A 12,395-nucleotide genomic window follows, 5' to 3' on the forward strand; every position below is an offset into this window, starting at 1 on the left:
ACTTGACCTGCATTTTACCAGTATGAACAGGGCCTCAGCTCAGTGTATTATCTGCAGCATTTACAATACAGCAAATTAAGCTGACACTTCTCAATACTACTGGAGTGACTCATTTTTAAATGGCTTTGTGCTACCTTGCTATCTATCCGATTTTTGGTTACTTGTAAACCCAGAATTTCTTCTTTAGACTCTTACCCAGTGCTTTCAGTAGTTTTGCTGCCTCATCTTCTTGTAGACTGTAAAGCTTTTGGGATCAATAGCCACTTATGGTTTACAAAAACAGAAATAGGGTAATAACTATGAGGATAAAGATAAGATAAAGGAAGAATATCTCAATAGATGAAAATAGTTTTGAAGATAAGGAATGCCCATGAATTCTGGGGAAAATAATAAGATTCCAGAGATAAAGTAAACCATAACAATCTTTATGATAATGGAAGAAGAGCACATTAAGAATTTTATTAGCAAGAACTACAAAAATTAGCTTTCTCCATTTAAATTTTAGAATCAGTGAACATTTTGTTTCCATAATAAAAACAGCAATGAAAAGAAAATTGGACACAGGGCATTACACTTCTTCCTCTGCAGGCAAAGATGATTTCTCTTCTCTCAGAGGCCTAATATGGCCAATCAAGGCTTTAAATCTGGGGGGCATGGTGCATGTCATGATGTGCCATCTAACCCACAGCTCGCTCCACTTGAGAGCTCAGACTGCATTTGATGAGCATGACTTTGGGAGAGTCCCGCCTTCTCAGCTAGTCACACCAGGAACAAGAATCATCAGTATACTGATGGATGAAGGGGAAAGTTTTCCTTTATTCCTTTCTGTGCATTGGCTACAAATGAACCAGGGCAGGAGTCTGTATCCAGATGGTGCTACAATGCAGGACCTCCCCAGAGATGCTGACACTGTCTGGCCTGAGCAGGCAAAGAAGCACCATATAATAATAGAGATAGTACACAAAGCTTAGGAAGAAAAATATCTGTGCCATTCTGAAACTGCAATGAGAGGCTTTTTATGGCCTCCCCCCTGCCTGCTTTAATAATCAGATAAGGACTCTGGGATTGCAGAGAACCCACTAGTGGCAGAAAGACTCCCTGGATGAAGCTCAAGAGAGTAGAAAAATCCTACAGAGCCACTGGTAGACCTGCAGGGAGCAGAAATCGGCTGGGAACAGCTTTGGATGTGTTCCTGAAGCAGAGTGAAGAAATTCTGCTCAGCTTGGCTGATGAATAGGTCTACTCTAAAGAACCAGTGTCTTTGGCACTTTAGGTTGTGACTCAGTTACTAGAGCCATTTTATTAATCTTTGGCAGAAAAGTGTAAATAGTACATAGCTTTTGGTGCAAGAACAGCTTCTTCAGTCAGCAGAAACTGAAAGAGAATTTAAAATTGACTGTCAATCCAACGTTAACTTAAATTTGGACTCCTGAGATTTTGCAACATGACAGCCACTAGACCACCAGGAACTGCAAGCTGCAGCTGTGACATGCTTCAGGCTTGGAGATTTCTGCACCATCCTAGAGATATGGGCCTTCAAATTCATGAATGCCTCATAGCCAAAGCCCAAATGTGGTTCGGGTTGGCTACTGAAGCCTCACTCTCTGGGATCTTTACTCCCATCTCAATAAAATGTGCATAGCAGTTCAAGATCAAAATACAACCCCATCTTGTAATGATCATTATGCTGCATTTTGAAGCCCATTTGTCACTTCTCAGGAGCCATTTCTAATATCATAACTTTGCACGCTCACTCACTGTAAAAAAAAAATAGCTGCTTCCAACATCCAATCCTGAAAGAGTAGATTGTGTTCAGTGATTGCTCCAATTGCATTGCCAATGAGTCGAAACACTTTTTGCTAGGGCCATTAAGCAGACTAGGGGAACATTCATGTATGTTTAATGCTCAGGAAATCAGTACAATTGAATTCCAAGGATCAGAGAGAAAACAAGTAAAATTAGAAAGGCTGATGGAATGAGCAGGGGAAAATGTGCACATATTGCTAGAGAACCTCACCTTGAAAAACCTGGCTTTGGGATTTTTTGCAGGCTTGTGCTGTAGGAGTCTTGTCCTGGATCAGTTTAGCCACTCAATTACCTTGGTATAAGCACTAGCTCTAAACAAGATGACTGCATGCCAAAGCCATTACAAATCCTGCAAAGACAAATCAAGCAATCCAACACATTTAAGATTTCATGTGAACTCCATTCCTGGATTCACAGCACTGAAGAGTTAACTGAACACGACTACATCTTCACATTGCGGAGGCCCAGTCAGTGCCCAGGTTCAGATAGGATTTAGATTATTAGTTTAGAAGTAGAAGCTACTCAATGTTGGTTTAAGTATTCTGAGCTGATACTGGGCTAAGTCAGTTGATAAAGACTGGCTTCATGTTCAGAGGTGGACACTGAATTCTGTGGGTTTCTGCAGTGAGGCATGAGACAGACTGATTGACTTCTAGGCCATTACAGGACCATCCTGCCAATACCCTGTCCCTTTCATTGCTCTCCTTCCTTTCCAAGCATGGAGGAAGACCTAACATCCATTTTTCTACTAACAGCAGCTGTGGCAACTTATCCCAGGGAGGAATGTCCTCCTTCAAGTGTTCCTGCCAATATCTCATGCTGCTTCAGCACTGTGTAAAAGCCAGTGAATTTCTTTTCAGGACACTCTGTGACACCCATGAGAAGCAGTGCATACTTGCCCCACTGCTATGCCTCCAAACCCAACCCACAGCACTGAAGGCCATCTCATAGTAATCAGGAAGCCTCGCATCCCCTCTTCTCTTTTTGGAGCCCTCTCCATTTTAAAGAAGTGACGGGTTTGACATACATGGCTCCCATGCCTTTGAACCATTAAACTGCTATGGATCTAGTTTATTGCCCTTGATTATGAGTCTTCTCTCTTCACTGAGCTGTAAATAAAGGCTTTTGACTTTAAACACAGCTCAGATATGTCATGATTGAAAACAGCCTGCTGCTCTCTCAACATGTTTATCTAATGTCTGTAGGAGTAAGAACAGGGAGCAGGAGAGCAGATGGTGCAGCTATCTCAGTGCAGAGAGTACAGTCTATGTATGCAATATGTAGACATCCAGTATTTTCTAATGCAACACTGTAATTATTGCGGAGAGGATTTTATTTTTAAACTGCAGCTTAAATAAAATGATTGCTTCAGACCACACAGGCTCAAGTGCAGCTGGAATGATAGCAAGCCTTTTCTCCAGATCAGAGGGAGAATCCCAAATATAAAGGCTAAGGTAAGCAGGAATGTGGGACAAAGCAGCAAAGCAATAAGCTACCGAAGGGAAAAGGGATTTCCAGTACAACCTGTGACTGAAGCGTCCCCTCAAGAAAAATGTTCCTCCTCCTCTTTAGAAACATACTGGAGTGGTGGGAGAGGGCTGGTGTGCTTTGAGAAGAGTATCAGTTGAAACTGCTCAAAACAGGGAAGAAGTGTAAAGGGAAACTGCAAAACTAATGAGGAAAACAACTAAAACCAAGAAGTAGGGTCCTTCTGGGGGAAGGGAACTGCTGCAAGTCAAGGTCAGCACTTACTCTGACCAGATGGTGAGCAACTAGTAACCAGCTATTCTTCCATCATCCAAATAGTTGTCTCTTTCCCCTTACGTCACATGCATTTTTGAGTAGCAGCAGTTACGAAGACCCAATTAATCCTTTCAATTAAGAATTAAGTACTGAAAATGTTAACTAAGTAAAGTGTAGTATTTTGGACTGGTTCAATAAATAGCCTGTGTCACTTATCTCCCTCTCTCACACAGAATCTCTGAAAAACTAAATAGAGCATGCTGAAATTGGTTTAATGAAAAGGTTTCCTTCAGAAGTTATCTCAGTAAGTAAGGCAGTAGCACGAGGAGGTGTATCTGTCTTTGAAATGGGACTGGGGATTATTAGTTATTTCGGGACAGAAGGGACGGAGATGGGGAATAAGGGGGAAAAATAAAGGTTGGGCCATTTTTCAGTCCTCCCAATTTAGATCAGAGAGAGTGAAGGTGCTGGCTGATGGGTGTGGGCAGGACTGTGCATGGTGCTGTACAGAGAAATAAAATAGGCTGCAGTTGCTCCAAATGGCTCAGCCCCAAAAGCCATCCCATGTAGTCAGGGGCCCCTGGGCAGACAGTGCCCCACAACACCCCATGTATTAGTGATCCACCAAAGTGAATTGAGGGCTAGGGCCTGCATTTAGGCAAGAAACAACCAAAATAGCAGAATGAGTAATAGAATTTAGGAACGGTCACACAATAAAGGAGTCACAGCGATGCCCTCCAACAGTCATTCCTGCCAGGCAATCAGAAAGCATTTTCCTTCTTCAGTGATCTGAAGCTTTTTAAATGAATATACAACTTCTACTTCCCCCTCTTTCCTGAGATAACAGCAACAGAATACTTAGTGATAATCAGAACTATTGCTAATTTTACATGGTCTTCAGTAATTTATTTTCCCCATGTCCTCATTTTCCCCATTTGTATGGTACAGCTTGTACCTATATCATACTAGCTTTAAAAGGAAAAAAGGGATTTATATTAAGCATGATTCTAATCTCTTTCACAGCATATATAAATAACTTCTGCACTGAAAATTCAGCCCTGTATTCTGGCATATTCAGATCAATAGATTTTTTTTTTAAATAAAAAAGTATAAAAAATTACAGAACACTTGAAAATAAGTGACTGGCTAAAGCATTCTGTTTCCTAACAGAAAATATTTGTAAGTGCAAAATGACTTTACAATCACAGGCTGCACATAACACAGCAGAGATTTGTTGCAAAACAATCCTAAGGAGGTGCCAAGATTTTATTATTCTTTTATTCTTTGCATGTTCTTGTAATGTTGGAAAGCCAAAGCCCTGAGAACAGGGAGCAGAAGGGGAGCTCTCTGTTGGTACTTGCCAGTAGATAGGGAGAAGAACTGTCCCATGGTAGCAGCCCAGTAGGGAAGGGAGTGCAAGTGAGGAAGGGCACTTGGCTGGATCACTCAGGTCTCATCTGCCTGAAAGAATTTGTGAGATTTTTATTAAAATTATATGTTCTCTGCAACTTTAAAATAGTATTTACACTGGTGCTTGGGAATGTCTGGACAGGAGAACTAAGTTTCTGTTACCTGGCTAGCGTGGCCACTCTGTCAGAGATGGCAAACTGCCAACAGACTGTGAAAGAGACCCATAGAGAACTAGTTCGTTTTGGTTATAGGGACTTATGAAGGAACATTTAGGCTGCTGCTACTTTTCCAAAAGAGCTAAAACATCAGCAGAAGCTGCAGCAAGAAACATCCCCTCCATCAGTTGCAAGCTTGATGCTATCATGGCTTCTGCAGCAATAACAATCCCCAGCAAGCTGGGGCTGAGGATGATGCTGAGTCCAGGAGCTCCCTACCCAGCACAAAGCCACAACTATCTGTGGGAGAGACAGTGCAGTCCTAGAGACTTCGATTCCCTTTAGAAGTAGAGGGTGAGTACTAGCTACCCCAGTAGCCCTCCACAGCTGTGGAAAGAGACTTAGATCAAGCACATTGTCCTCTTACCCCAGGCTGTAAAATTCTTGTGTATGCTTGATCATTCAGTTATGCTACACTATGGGCTCCCTTCAGTGCATTATGCTTCTTTAAATCCCATGTGTAAAGTCACTGTTTGATAGCAAGGAAGCGTTATTCTTTCCTGAATGTCCTGAAAATATAATTGAAGTTCCCAGGATAATGACTAGAAACTTGAGCTTTTTAAATCCAGTGACCTAATCTCCTGAAGAAAACAGGCCTTTGTGACTACATTGTCAATCTACTTCCAAAACAACGAAACCACACCAAACCAGCACCCCAGAAACTTATGAACCTGGTAGGGTATTTTAACAAAATTTTACATAGGAATAGACAATTCAAAGATAATTACATTCCTACAAATTTCATGCCAATTAGTATGTAGCTAGAGTAGGGACACAAATGAGCACCTCTGCCAGGGAAAAGGCAAGCAGATCTTGGTTGTTCCATATGCTGCTTGGGGGTCACTGTCTGGCCTGTCTTGCTCAGTGTGGCTCTCACAAAGGGCACATAAGGAGGCTGCAGTTACTCTGTGTGGAAAGAGAAAGAAAAAAAGGAACAAAAAGTTCAACTTCATAGGAAGCTTGACTCCATTAGCTCTGTTGTTCACATAACAACTTAGTGGTTTTAGCTGAGACAGCTAGAAATCAAAGCTTTCCTTTTTAGTGCCAGAACAAATGGTTGAAGCAGTTGGAAATTTCTGAAAATATTAATGGTGGTAGTAATAAAGCACAGAAGGTTCACTCTGTGTGTTTGCTGCTTGTTCTAGTGAATTCTGAGTAGAAAAGTATATGTTAATCATGAAGTATTTTTAAGGTAGTTCATAGTGTTTTACTTTTATTCTTATTTAGTACAATGATTCCTCTTCTGTAAACTCCTGAATCATACAGGCAAAAAAAAAAAAATCTACCCAGTATTTCCCCCACTGACTCCAACAATTCAGGGCTGAACTATCACATGCTTTAGAATGAGACTCAATCTATTTATTAAAAGCCTTTGTACATAGTCAGCTGGCAAGCCATGTCCATCAATAGCAAGTAGGCTGTTCTGCAGCCAGAATTCCTCACAACACTAAAGGAAGAAGTCCAAGTCATCTGGGTAACCTCGGTGACCCCAGTTAACAGCAAAGCACTAGTTAAAGTTCATAGGCTCGACTGAGCTTACACTAACAACACTGTGTTCAAAGAAATATGAAGATTCCAGATGTTCCAAATTTTCTAGGCATTTATAAAAATAAAATTACCTTTTCCTGACTTTTGCAGCAAAAATAGAAATTTATCTCAAGTGTTTGTAGGGTTTTGCTGTCCTTGACTCAAAGAGAAGCATGCTTCCCCTTCAGGTCAGAGAACAGTCTCTTAAACCACTCACGGAGGAGCCCTGTGGTCCTCCCCTGCCCCATCCACCCCAAGACAGCCAAGGAACCTGCATCAGCAAGGCTGAAAACTGCTTACACAACACTCCCCTCCTTCAAGTATTTCTGTACTGCATGAGCAAGACCAGTCACGTGCAGCCTACTATCAGACCATTGGCATCCGAACCTGTTGGCTGGCTTTTTTTGGTGATTTTTCAAAGCTGGGAGCTTTGAAAGTAGTTCTCCGTGTATTACTGCTACAGTAAACAAGTGGTTTTCTCTCTTACGCTAAAGAGAAGAAATAGTAATCTATACAAGGATGATTGCACTCACCATTTGTAACAAGTTTTAATAAAATTGTAGGAGGGTTTTTCTCCCTACTGCATTCCAACAGCAGGCAATTTTTTAACACCTCTTTCAGAATCACAGATGTTACATCCTTCTCTTTAGCTTAGAGATACTACTTTTTTAACAAGTAGTTAAAAGGGACAGAGGTTATTCCTGTAGCCCTTTCAGATGATAAGGTTGGTATGTCATTCACACAACTATGAACTCACTTGCTGTGAAAAACACTACAGTGAACCTGCCCCACATCCAGGATTTCCCATACTGTGCCACCTGTTGCCCTGCAGACACCTGCATGGGCACGTTTCAAGAACTTGCACTGTGCTTTGGGGGAATTTCAGACTCAAGGCTGCCTGGTTGTTGTTTTTTTTTGTGAGAGCCTGATGTGCAGCTGGACTGCAGTGGAGCGGCAGCTGCAAGCCCTGCGATCCCAGGACCAAATGCACACCTTAGGTGTCGCTGTGCAGGAGGATCATGGTTTCCAGGAGGCGCCTGCTCTCTGGTGGATGCATGACCAGGGCATCTGCACACCTTTGTCTGAGCTGCTTGGGATGAATGTGCAGGAGTGCTAGCCATGGGGAACCAGAGCTACGCAGCTTATGTCGCTATGTAAGTTATGTTCACCTGTATTGGGGCTGCATTGGGATGTGTGCATGGGAGAGATGTGCCCCCAACAGGGGCACAACCTGCTTCATGCCATTAAATTATCTCACCAGGGGACAGAGTCTTCATGGAGTCCATGCAAAAGGGTCCCGGTCCCCCTCCCCCGTGCCCCCGCCCCGGGAGGAGGGCCCCGCTTCGGGGGCGGGGGTGGGGGGGGTCTCTCCCATGGGTTTTAGGGGGTGGCGGGCAGTAGCGCTCACGGTTGCGCACCTGTCCGGCAAGCGCCGCGGGGTTGTGCCCCGTTACAGCGCGCTGTTACCGGCGGGGAGGGCGGAGGCCTCGCAGCGGGTGCGTGGCCTTAGAGACCTCGCCGAGCGGCCTGACGCGACGCCTAGCCGCCCCTCACCTGCCCGAGGGCACGGCGCCTCGCGGCTCTCCTCAGGGGCCGGCCGGGCAGCAGCGCGTCGTCTCGTCAGCGGCGGAGCCGGGAGCAGGGAAGGCTAGGGCAGCAGGTGAGCGCGTTTCTTCCACGGCCGGGCTTTTCCCCCCAGCAGCGTGGCGGGGCCGGGGCGCGTCTCGCTCTGAGCGGCACCCGCAAGTTCTGTCGCTCCCCTCCCCTTCCCCCGCTGGAAGTATTCGCGGCTTCTAACGCCCTCTGCCCCCAGTCGCCGAGAGCTTCTTTCTGGCGTGGGCACCCCGCTGGAGGCCGGGTGGGGGCGGCGAGGGCTGGGGCGGGCGGGAACCCGCGGCCTTTCCGCCATCTCCAGGGCGTCGTCCGGCGGCGGGGCGGCGCCTCGGCGGGCGGGAAGGGCCCGGCTCGCGCGGCCTGGTCGGCTTCCAGTCAGGCTGAGGGTGGGACTGGGGGCGTCCGTCTGTCCGTCCTGCCGCGGGGCTGGAGAAGTGCGGGGGACCGGGAACGCCGCCCTCCCCAGCGGGGAAAGGTGCGGGATTATGCGTGAGGGAGAAAGAAGTGAGCATGGGGCAGAGGAAGAAGGCCTGTAAACCCCGTGTTTGTTTAAAAAAAGACAAAAAAAAGAAGCGCCCACCTCACAACAACTCAAAAGCACCGTGATAAAAAGTGTGAAAAACTACAGTCGTTTGTGGAAGAAACTTATTTAACCGACGGGTCGTCATGGTCCTGAGGCTGGAGGGAGCCTTTGTCCTACAGCAGCGCTGCGGGGGTACAAGAGGAGCACGCAGCGGCTTTCTGAGGGCGCACAGCACTTAACAGTATTATAACGCCCCTCCAGTAAGATGTATTTCTACCGTGTGTTAGTCATAATTAGGTTCAAACATAGCTCTGAAAGCATAAGTGCCAGGCAGCTGCACGGCACTGTCAGTCTCTCTCGCTGGCAGAGAAGGTGAGCTCGTGTCAGCCCTGGAGAGTGCTGGTGTGCCCCTTCCTTATTGCAGTGCCAGCGTAGGAGGAGCTGTCAACGAAGAGTAAAACAGGCCAGACCATGCCGAGGTATGTCCTACAGAAAAGGCAGCAATTCTATTTATGTGAAACAACCACCTCAAACTTCCTGGCGAGGATAAGAGAATAAATTAGGCAGTTCATATGTGAGAGGGAGGGGGGGAGGAAGGAGCTTTACAAATTCTGTAGCACCGCTGACTAAGTGCTGATTTACAGTAATTCCTTTCATTTCTTTTCTAATTAAACATCTCCTGAAGGATCAGGCCTGTCAATGTGATCTGAGGCCTATAGCCTGAAGTGTAAAATGAGGCAAATTGCCTGACTTACTTGCAATGATAGAGTCATTTTGGAAGGAGATTGAAAATCAATACTTGTCATCCCTGCACAGTGCTCTTTATTCAGAGGGGCAATTTGTAAGTGTAATCTGTATGAGTGTAGTGGGAGCATACAAAGTTACAGTACTAGTCATGCAGAGTGAAATGACAGAATATAAAGTATAGGCTTATTGCCATTTTATTCATATTAATGTCAAGGAAGCTTATGAATAAGCGCAACATTTTAATTCAGTGCTGTGCACTCAGGCCACTTGCTGCAGTTTTTGGCTTAAGCTGCAGTCAACATTATGGGTACCAGTGTTTCACATAATTTCCCCTTTGACAATGTCAGGCAGTATCTGTGTGCATCTGTTTTCAGCTGCGGCAAGGCAAACAACAGCTAAAAATAAATAAATAAATAAATGGATCGACCCCATGTATGCTGAGAAAACAGCAAACAAGCTCTCAGTGATCATGGGGCTTAGTCAAACTCCAAGAGGATGGCAGCACTAGAGTTGCACATGCAATCACAGGGGACAAGAGGCACTCAAGATCTTGTGCTTTTCTCAAATGAGAGTACTCAAGAGTGGAAGACTGACAGCTCCGGCTTACTCCAAGCATAATACAGTCAGGTGCCTTGTTAGCTTTCCCTTGCAACTCTGGCAGCCCACTTTAATCTGCACTGGTAACTATGAAGAGTTTTCCTTCTGAATCTCTCCTGAACTGAATTTGCCAGTTATGACAATTATTGGGACAAACTCATTAGGACAAATTAGAGGGGGATGAATGGGCATCAGTTAACTGCAGTAAGGCTGTTCAGCTCACTTTACCTATTCACTGAATCAGAGCTAGAGAAGTGAGCTGTAATTCTGATTGGTATTGTTACCTCTGTGCTGTTACTCATTTAAAGTATTCTCTCATGCTGAAAAAAATCTGTGACATCATACAATAGTATATGACACTTCTGTCTCTGAAAAATAACTTTAAAAAAAAAAAGAATATGACACAGTTATTCAGAAGAAAACCCCCGTGTTATTCTGAAGAGAGCTCTTGTCTCCTCAGAGCACTACTTCCCTCTCAAGATAGAGATTATAAAATTATAAAGGTTATGAAACTGGCCTAAAGCCTTCCTGTGGGAGGCCTGTGTCCAGTAATTATCCGATGGAGAATATGAGTTTCGTATGGATGTGTGTTTTACTTGTCATCTGGCTTAGAGTGAATTTTAAATAGCTATGTTTGAACTGTTTTCCTGAGTGTGGGTTCAGTTCATTTGCACCCTACCCTAGCTCAAGAGGTAGAGTGGACAAACAGAAAACAAACACTTCCCATGACATCACCTGCCAGAACTCTTAGATCGCATTATAATTATTTTTAAACAATTAAAAGATTTCATTGCCACTGTCTTCCCATTTAAAGAATGATGGTTTAGTAACCAGACCTGTTGACAAGAGCAGGTATTGGGAAACAGTGTGAATTGCCAAAGTTGTTTTAAAGCACAGTCTCACAAGATTCCCAAACCTTATCCACTTGGGTGGGAAGAGTAGGAAAGCTCTGTGACATGCTTCTTGACAGTGCTGCATCCCTCTCCCAGCCCACCCGAAAGCAATTGGCATGTCTTGTTTCCTGCAGATGGACCACAAATGGCACACGTACAGCTGATGTGCTCTGGCACTCGGGGAATGAGATTGCATTTGCCAGTTAGCTTGCCAGCCAGAAGCCAGATTTAATTTGGAAGAGAATGGTCCACAGTTGTTGCAGAAATAGCAAAGAGCAGATTTTTAATCATCCTCTGTTCCTCCCTGTTCAGTCTCATCCCCTAATTGGTAAATGAGAGGCCCAATCAGCTCAAATCAGGGGAAAAATGTGTCACAAGCAGCCAGTGAGACAGAAAACAGAGGTACCCGCTCCTTGATATCATGATCTTGCAGCTGTTTACAAGTCAGATTTAGCTAATCAGAGGGTCCCAGGGAGCAATTAGTCTCTCTTTCTAGGTTCCATGTGTAAATTCTAGTAGAAAAGAGCTTTTTTCCCTGCTTGCTGCCCTGATTATTTTTGCATGCTGTTAACTATTTGCCATTTTATCCACCAGAAGGGACATATAATGTCATTTTATATGTTTGTAGATAAACATAGCTAGACCGATCAGAAATTAAAACATTTTTAACCGAGTGTAGTAAAGTGCTTGGAAGAAGTAAATTTCACGTTTTCTGTGTTTATTAATCCCAGTGGGTTTCACCTCCCTGTATTTCTTCTTTGGTAGTGTACTTCCCTTCAGTCCGAATTAATTCCTTAAGCCGTGATCCTTAACAATGACTGAAGACTGCCTCAGCCTCTAGACTTTCAGATGCCTGAGCAGAGCTTGTTTTCAGCTGACAGCAGCTCAGCAATTGGCCTTTCAAGATACCTGAATCTAGGAAACTTGAAATTACATCTCACTTAAGGAATGTCTGGCTTGATTGTGCATGATTGTTCTTCATAAGGAGATGATCTGCTTTGGATAGTACCCTTCCATTCCTGGGACAGGACACCCTGTTTTGGGAGGGACAGGATGGCAGACTATAGCCCTGAATATGTAACAGAATTTTCATGTTCTTGAGCATCAGTGTTTAGATCTGTTTCTTGTAGACTGATCTGCTGCAGCTCTTGCTTTCCATCTCATGATTGAGCCCCAAACATGTTACCCATGTTGAACCATGGTGTCCTGCTGCCTGCACATTATTTAAATTAACTGGTTTCTCTCAGCTTTAGTCTGTAATGTACTGCCTTCTGCATCTCTGCTACACAGGCTCCTATCCTGTGGGCCTGAATTGTCTCC

The sequence above is a fragment of the Harpia harpyja genome, chromosome 12 (assembly GCF_026419915.1).
Source record: "Harpia harpyja isolate bHarHar1 chromosome 12, bHarHar1 primary haplotype, whole genome shotgun sequence".
NCBI classification, from domain to species: Eukaryota; Metazoa; Chordata; class Aves; order Accipitriformes; family Accipitridae; genus Harpia; species Harpia harpyja.